Source organism: Marmota marmota, unplaced genomic scaffold (assembly GCF_001458135.2).
Source record: "Marmota marmota marmota unplaced genomic scaffold, marMar, whole genome shotgun sequence".
NCBI lineage: Eukaryota > Metazoa > Chordata > Mammalia > Rodentia > Sciuridae > Marmota > Marmota marmota.
This window is the reverse complement of record NW_025999990.1, coordinates 30,577,580-30,586,955: the sequence shown is the minus strand read 5'-3', so window position 1 is coordinate 30,586,955 and position 9,376 is coordinate 30,577,580.

Sequence of the window (9,376 nt, the reverse complement as noted above, 5' to 3'; positions counted from 1 at the left end):
GATTCTACCCTAGCAAAACCTAGGAAAGCAGGGGGCAATGTACTTCTGGCTTTTCCATCTTCAGAAGCACCTCTTCTGGGGCTTGGGTTATGGCTCAGTGGTAGAGCACTCTCCTTGCACATGCAAGGCCCTGAGTTTGATCCTCAGCACCACATATAAATAAATAACATAAAGTTAAAAAAAAAAAACAAGAAGCACCCCTCCCTATTCTATAGGGATATTCTATCCTGCCACATTCTAGAAGTATTCTCCTATAGCTTTGTTACATTTATATCTTTAGTACATCCCCCACATTTGTATTTGTACAAGCAAAGAAATGCACACCAAACTGTTCACTGGTTATATAAATTTTGCCTTTATCAATGGATCCAGTATAATATATATGTGTGCTACTTCTATGTTGCTTAATAAAAGGAAAAAAAGGAATACTGTCTATCTTTCAAAAATAGTAAATGCAAACATGACCATATTTGCTGCCAAACTGAAAAAGATAATAATATAATTCATTTGGGAGTATTCAAATGTAATTAACAAAAGCCGAGTATCAATTCAGGTTCTAACTATCCGGTCCTCATAAACCTTAAAATAACAACAATATTTTTCTTTTCTCTCAAATGGTTTAACCAAATGGAAGAACAAAAAACTCATATTCCTTTCAAGATAAAATTAAACTTAGTCTAATTAGTAAAAGAGGCCAGACCAGACAGTGATAACCAAAGGGAAAACACACACACACACACACACACACACAATTAAGCAAGCAGATGGTCACTTGCAATTCAATGAACAGACACTTTTTGATTTGAATTGATGGCCCAGCTAGGAAGGTCTTTAGTTTAAGCTCTTCCCTTGAGAAGCTTTGATGGCTGGACTCTAATGATTAAAGCCCTTCTCTTCCCAGAATGAGCTTCCATAACTCATAAAAAGCCTCATGCTTGTATCAGGCAAGCACAGACCAGGGATGTCCTTCAGATGGCATGCTAACTTACTCTTGACTTTCCATCTTGTAAAGATCCTTTTTTAAAAACAAAAATAGAAGCAATCATACCTTGCTTAAATAATTTTCAATAAATGCCTAAGTCAATGCCAGCAAAAATTTGTTAACAGCCATATGAAGAATCAGGGCTCAGGACAAAACCCAGATGGAAATGAGTGAACTCAGGAAAGAAAAACAGATCACTGATTAAAGAAGGTGACAAAAGCATGCTCCCATGTATTTCTCAATTTGGTTTAAAATGCACTCACCCTATACCACTCATGATCATCTCTAAAAGGCCTTTCCTAGTGAAATGTCCATCCAATTCAAAAAGTGTCTATTTATTAAATTTCAAGTAGCTATTGTACACAGAAAAAGATCTCAAATAAAACCATAGATGTTTCTGGCAAGATATAAGTAAAACACATACATCTTTAAGTATTATCTTTTCATGTAAACATCTACAAAAACAAGATGAAGAGACACATTTTTATAGAGGGGATTATGACTCAGTCTAGCTATGAGTTTTTCAAGGAGCTAAAGCTCAAAAATTATAAGTAAAATAATAAAAACTGGTGGTATAAAATATCAGTCTCAGGTTATTGCCATAATCTCTTGGTTTGTGTTTTTGTTTTATGTTTTTCTTTTTCTAGCTTAAAAAAATTATATATATCATTCTTTGTATTAAGCCCCTTAAAATCCAGAGTTTCCCAAATACTATTTTCCCCACTCAATATCCCTTTCACTAGCAGAAAATTCTAAATTAAAGATTTACAAATTAAAATACAAACTTCTTTTTAACAAATAACTTTACAAACATGTTAAACAGGAAAAGGAAGTTAGAGTTAGAAATTGGGAGGATATAAGAATTTTTGCTTCTAAAGGATTGAATACGACTGCCAACAATTTCGTGGTTTTAGCTTCTTTCGAAAGGAAGAATGTGATAATAGCTCCTGGGTGGAATAATGTTGGCTGGACTTGATTAAATCTATGCTTAAAACTTATAGAGAACAGCTTGGACTGCAGAGTGTGTGTGTGTGTGTGTGTGTGTGTGTGCGTGTGTGTGTTGTGTTTAAAGAAATAGCATTGCATTTCATGTTACTGTGGCCTTGCCAGATTCAGGGCCTTTTGGGAGTCTGGCACTAGATTAGACACTAACAAAGCAAGCTGTAATACCCTGGGTAATATGAGTTACATAACTCCAATCGACTGCAATGAGTGTGTGTCTCACTAAAGCTCTGCACGTGTAATTTTGGAAAGGAGTCCTAAATAACTGTAACTTCCTTTCCCTTCACAAAGGGCTATTTTATTCTGATCCCAGAAAGTAATCAGTTCAAAAAGAAAAAGTAACAGTGGATACATTCAGCTGGTATATTTGTATGTGTTCCATTGTCTTTTTATTTTGGTAAATAAATCATTTTACATTCTCTGGAAAAGCATCTAGATTTTGATTCCAGTATCTAAAAATTCACTTTTGATATTTTTCAAGTGACTTCAGAACATATGATTTTAATACCACTGGAGATAAATCTAAAATACTTGAAACCAATCAACTGTATGTTGGAGAGCTCCTTGACTGTTATCCAAATCTGAATACACATACTACTAAATATTTACAATTATTCCATGGCTTTCTGATCCTAGAACAATGCAGGGTAAATGCTTTCCTCCCGATTCCTCCTGTTATGTACAGCTAAAAATCCCTGTACACTATATATAAAACACACAAAAATAATCTGTAAGAAGAAAGAAAAGGCCAACTGGCTTTGGACCTCCGGATCTAAGAAAGATTCAGTGACAAGTGCTTTGGAGTTTCTTTTTGCTTCTTTATACAGATTTGGAGCTTAAAAAGCCAGCAACTCAAAAACATCAGTAAGCACAAACAACAACAACATCTCTAAAGAAAAGCAAGCCTCCTTCAGTCAAAGGACCTAGAAAGACAGTCCAACAGGAAAGAAAGCTTTTCTAGACAATCACTACTTTACTCAAACTAAAAGGAAAATGGTGATCCCATCCTCATTAGCAATGCCACATTACATTAAAGGAATATAAAATATAAGCTAGATAAAAATGTAGGTAGTCTATTTGCAGTGGAGAAGTGGTGACTCTTGCAGTAGACAGGTGATTAGTGGAAAAAATAACAAACATCTACAGTTTATTACAATAATAATCTAAAGTTTGTGAGAAAGATTCTAACAGTCCTTTGTGTGCCTGTGTGTATGTGTATTTGTCCATTTGTTAATTTGTTTTATTAATTCATGCATTCCATACTGGACACTTGCCCTCTCATTGTAAAGAAAATCAATTTAAAAATAGAAGAGGCAAGGCACAGTGGCACACACTTGCAATCCCGCAACTTGGGAGGCTGAGATAGGAGGATCATGAGTTCAAAGTCAGCCTCAGCAAAAGCAAGGCACTAAGCAACTGAGTGGGACCCTGTCTCTAAATAAAATACAAAATAGGGCTGGGGATGTGGCTCAGTGGTTGAGTCTCCCTGAGTTCAATCCTTGGTACCAAAAAAATAATAATAATAATAATAAAGAAAAAGAAAAGCAGAAGGGAATCATATTCTCAAAACTTATAAACCCACAGAGATGAAAATCAGTTTACAGAACATTAACTTAAAATATAATACAGAATTATCATATTATTGGCAAGTGATCATAAAAAGCAAAAGTAATAATTCCTAAGACACTGACTACTAAATCCAGAGAGATTATAAACGTACACATTTTCACTATGAAAGCTTTCTGTCCAAGCTTTAGTTATTAAATGATTTTCATCTTAACCATAGAAAGAACACAGTTTTATAAATTTAAGTATTTTTCCTTAAGGGAAGAAAGAGAAGAGAAATTTACAATGGATAACTTACATTTTATGTAGAAATTTGACAACATAAAACTGGAATTTAAATTTTCATGAACTTTATAAATTTAAGTCTATATTTGTCAACTAAGAATCTAGTGTACCTATAAAAGAATATTAATATTAATTTACTTTGTCTTTTAATTTCTATAATCCATATTGGGGCTTAGAGTTCTTTCTCCATGTTCCCAAAGCATTCTCCATATACTGTACTTTTCTTCTTATGTTCTAGAGCTCTGTTGATGATCTCTTGTCTCATCCTCTACATGGATTTCCAGAGGGCAGGACCCTGTGTCTTTTATTTACAGAAATCATAGAACCTAGTAGAGTTCCTGGATCATTGGTGCTTGATAAATATTTTTAATTTAATTAAGTCTCAAAAATTAAGAGCTGGTGCTGGGGACATAGCTCAGTTGGTAGAGTGCTTGCCTCACATGCACAAGCCTCTGGGTTCAATCCCCAGCACCACAGGAAAAAAATTAAGAGCTATAGCTCATATATTACATATCAATGACCTTTTAAATATCCAACATTTTTATTTAGACCTAAGTCATACAGTTTCTATGTATGCCATCACTTAAAAAGCAAATTTACAAGATTAAATAAGCATTAGAAAAACTGAATCTTAAGAAATTCACTATAAATTTCTAGCAAACAAATTCTCCAAGGCTAATTCCTTTATCTGTTTGTATAACTAAAAAGTAGTTGTGATCAAGTTTAATCTTTCACAATATCTTTGCATTCAAGTCATCTATAAAAAGTATTCAAGGGGCTAGGGTTGTGACTCAGTGTTAGAGCACTTGCATATGTGAGGCACTGGGTTCAATTCTCAGCACTGCATATAAATACATGAATAAAATAAAGGTCTGTCAATAACTAAAAAATAAATTTAAAAAAAGAAAGCATTGGAGGGCTAGGGCTGGGCCCAGTCGTAGAGCGCTTGCCTTGCATGTGTGAGGCACTGGGTTTGATCCTCAGCACCACATAAAATAAATAAACAAAATAAAGATAGTGTGTCCTTCTACAACTAATATATATATATATATATATATATATATATATATATATATATATACACACACATATACACACACACATAGAAATATAAATTATAAAAAAAGAAAGTATTTGAGATTATCTGGTTCCTTGTGATGCTACATGACTTTTATTTACAATTTAAATATTAATAAATTTTTTACACATTGAAACCCTATTTTCCACATTCAAAATGTGTTACTTGTTTAGAATGAAAAATTATATTGCAGCCTCCATCAGGAACCTTTCAAACCGTCTTGCTTTATATGACCAGGTGGTGGCAGCAGATTCCATGGAAATGTTTCAAGATTTTCTATCTTCAGAACAGCCACAGAATTCCTGGACTGTGGAATGTAGGGTAGGAAAAAAAAAATCTATTTATTCTTTTGGCTCCAGCCAAACTGAATTTCCAGGACAGTAGAGGTTATGGAATGGTTTCAACCACGTTACAAGGAGATCCAGTGTCATGACCATTGTTAATTACCATTTGCTTACTAACTTATAATAGGTATAATACAACGCAAGATAACAAGGTCCCTGCCACACCAGAGAAAAGGGGTAAAAGAACCAGGGGGCCTTCAGAAAATGAGAAATTTTAAAATGCTTAAGTAATCTGAACACTTCTCATTTGCACAATTAATGACATTTCAAGGTAATAAACATGGTTACAAAATGCAATATATTTTTGCTGTTTTAATACTAACTCTTCACATAACTATTACTAACATAGAGACTAATAACTAAAATGCAATCAAGTACAAAAACAAACAATGGTTTTTTTGGTCAACTAATTTGCTCATTCGTTGTATAAGTAAAAATGGAAAAATGTATCCAATGACATGTACTTCTGTTTAGACTGACAGTCAACATCTTCATACAATATATCATACCTGTAAGTGTATCCTTTGACAGACTAAAACATATTGATAAAATTTTGGACAACTTAAATAAACAATGTTGTTTATTTGGTTTGATTAGATTCAGTCATTAGCAGAATGCATTCATTTGTATATTTTCCTAATTCCTAATATTTGATTCTGCTAAGTTGTCATGCTTACATAAACAAACTGTTAGCTGATAGTGTAAGAGTCCTTCATTTTCAAGCTCTGAGAGATCCTGATATGCTTTCTATTTAAAGGGTTGTTGAATTCTTACTTCTCACGTGGTTTCCTAGGAAACTGAGAAACCAGTTGCTATTTTAAAACAAAACTAAACTGACAAGTCTAGTCAGTTTTATTTATTTATTTTGGTACCATGGATTAAATCCAGAGATATTTATCCACTGAGCCACATTCTGAGCTCCTCCCCACTCCCCACCCCCTCTTTTTAAATTTGAAACAGTGTTTCACTAAGTTGTTCAGAGCCTCCCTAAGTTGCTGAGTCTGGCTTTGAACTTGCAATCCTCCTGCCTTTAATAGCTAAAAACAAAGAAGTTATCAAAGACAATATTCAGAGGGAAGTCAAGGAAATTAGAATAGAACCGGATGAGAAGAATAGGTAAAGAGTGTGGTTCAACCAAGGAATCCTCACTAGTTTTTGTAGTTATTTGATTGTATTACAATTAGTAGTATCTAGGTAAATAATTTAGTTATATGTAAAGGGTTAATATAATAAACAGTAAAAATACACACATATTAATTATACTGCCAAATTGCAAATAATTTATTTGAAACTTATTTAAAATTATATAGGGCATTATTAACCACTAAACTTAGAAATGTGTCAAGGTTATGACTTCTTATTTCAAATAGAAGTTCATGACTGGTTGTATATCATCTTGCCATCTATAGTCAGCTAGTGTTCACTGATGGCTTTATGGCAGCCCAGCACTAGAAGATGTACAGTCATTTAACATCTCTCCAACTCTACTACGTAGTTCACTTAGTGAGTGTGTTCAACCAATTATTAGATCTTTCTGTGCCTCAACTGTATGTAAGCAGTCTGGAGATTTGTTCAACATTTGTCAAAGTGACAATATCATAATGATAATGATGATGCTGGCTTGGTTTTCTAAAAAAAACAAAGAAAATTTATCAGATAAAGAACGTTTCTGAAAAAAAGTAATAACTATACTTTAAGGAATTTTTCTACAAACAATTATTGTTAATTTTTAAATAAATCAGAGGAGCAAATCATCAACAGCATTTCCTGGGCAGCTGAGGAATGAGGAAGATTTCACAAGGAAAATAAAATAATAAGCTGGTCTTGAAAAATGCTGAAGATTTCAACCAAAAGCAAAAATGTTGTTAAAGACAATATTCAGAGTGAAGACAAGGAAGTTGGATAGGGCAGGATGAGAAAAAATAGTATATGAACTTTGGTGCTTGAGGATACAGAGTGGATAATAGCTGTGGGCCAGAAGGAGAAAGATGTTGGATGATTTGGTAAGTGTATTTGCCCTCGGTTCTGTGGACCCAGCAAGTCAGCTGTTTATTGTTTGGATGTGAAATGTCCTCCAAAGCTCATGTGTGAAACAATGCCAGAAGGTTTAGAGGAGAAATGATTGAATTATGAGAGCCTTAACCTCATCAGCAGATTAATCTCATGATGGGATTAACTGAGTGGCAACTGAAGGCATGTAGAGTGTGGCTGGAAGAGGTGGGTCATCCAGGGTATGCCTCTGGGGCATATATTTTGTATCTGATGAGTAGAGTCTCTCTCTCTCTCTCTCTCTCTCTCTCTCTCTCTCTCTCTCTCCTGTCTGATCATCATGTGAGTCGCTTCCCTCCACCACACTCTTTCACCAGGATGTTCTGCCTCATCTTGAACCCTGAGGAATGATTGAGCTAGCGGTCTATGGATCAAGAGCTCTGAAACCATGAGCCCCCAAATAAACTTTTCCTCATGTCAGGTCTTTTAGTCACAGCAACGGAAAAAGCTGACTAAAACAGCAGCAAAGATTTACAGCGTGATTACAAAGTCAGATCATGTTAAGACTCTGGCAGCAATCTGAGAGGTGTATTGGAATAAGAGGAGTGGTAAGTGGAAAGGTGACCAATTCAAAAGCTAATATGATAAAGATAATAAAGACCTGAACTGAAACAGTAGAAAGAAAAAGAAAAAAATGAGCTATTTTAAATGATGCTTCAATAGAACCAGAGATAAACTTAATCAACAATTTTTTTCTAGTTCCTTATACTGGCTCTAAATTTTCTTCTTAGTCTTGACACTGCACAACAAAAAGTCAATAAAGTAAGTTAATTGTTCTATTATAATAACTATATAATGATAATTATAATTCATGATTAATAATAAAATTTAACATGGATGAATGTATTCAAATTGGATTTGGCTGTGTGAATGTTGAGATGCTGTTGGACTATCCAAAAGACACATTTATACAAGTGAGAAATAAAGATTTGAGGCCAAGTAAACAAGTCAGGGATGGAAATATGTACACATAAGAGTGAATCACTCCTCCAGAGGAGAAATAGAGAGTATGGAGAAATAGACAAGCTTAGTAGAAATTTAGATAAAGCAATTAGGTAATAAAGAGGATCCAGCTATGAAGTCAAGATGTAGACAAAGAGGGAGAGAAAAAAAAGAAACAAAAACAGACAGCAGTGAAAAATGCTTGCATTCAAGAAGAATACAGACTGAAATGTCTGTGGCTGGGGTTCTAGCTCAGCAGTAGAACATTCACCTAGCATATGCGAGGCCCTGAGTTTGATCCTCAGCACCACATAAAAATAAGTAAAATAAAAGTATGGCATTCAACTACAACGAAAAAATAAATATTAAAAAAAGACTGAAATGTTATTATTTTCAAAGGTTCCACTTCAGTTGAACGGTAAGAAGATACTAGATTGTATGAGGTTGAGCAGTAAATAAGTATCCTGATTCTTATATTTCTATAATTTCCAAAAGTCATGCCCCAGTGTAAGAATAAATTATAGCTTTAAAAGAACCCAATATAGGACTCTTGAAGATGGCGGCGAGGGAAGTGCATTACCCCCGTGTGCTGCTTCACTGTGTGGGAGTATGACAAGTCAGGACGGCTAAAGGATATCTTGTTAGGAATTTCCAGCAATAGTGGGGTGCTCCGGAACCTGGAGGAAGGATTTCCATCGCACGAGGATCGGCTATGGGGACTCAAACGCGAGAGGTTTGTCGCACGGAGGGTAACTGCTTATTCAGCAAATCGCCCCGTGGCTAGAGTCTGCAGCACGCTGGGATAGAGACGCAGGGTTACAGCGCTGCAGTTTCTGCCAGCCGCGCAAGCACCGTACTCAGGGCTGAATTCTGGGTTCGAGACGGGGGAAGGAAGCGGTCCATCTTGGTTCTCCACACCGGTCAGACCACAGAGGAGGCCAGCAGCCACCATGTTGGTAAACTGACGTCACCTTCCCTGTTTTCGACTGACCGCAGCTCATTCAGCCATAGATCAGGTAATTTCAGGCTGCAATTCGCCTGCGGCTTGCAGACAGATTGCTAGGGTTCAGCGCCTGGGTGCTTCTTAGAACCTGAGCTTATCGGAGCGAACACCGAGCGCGGGGCAGC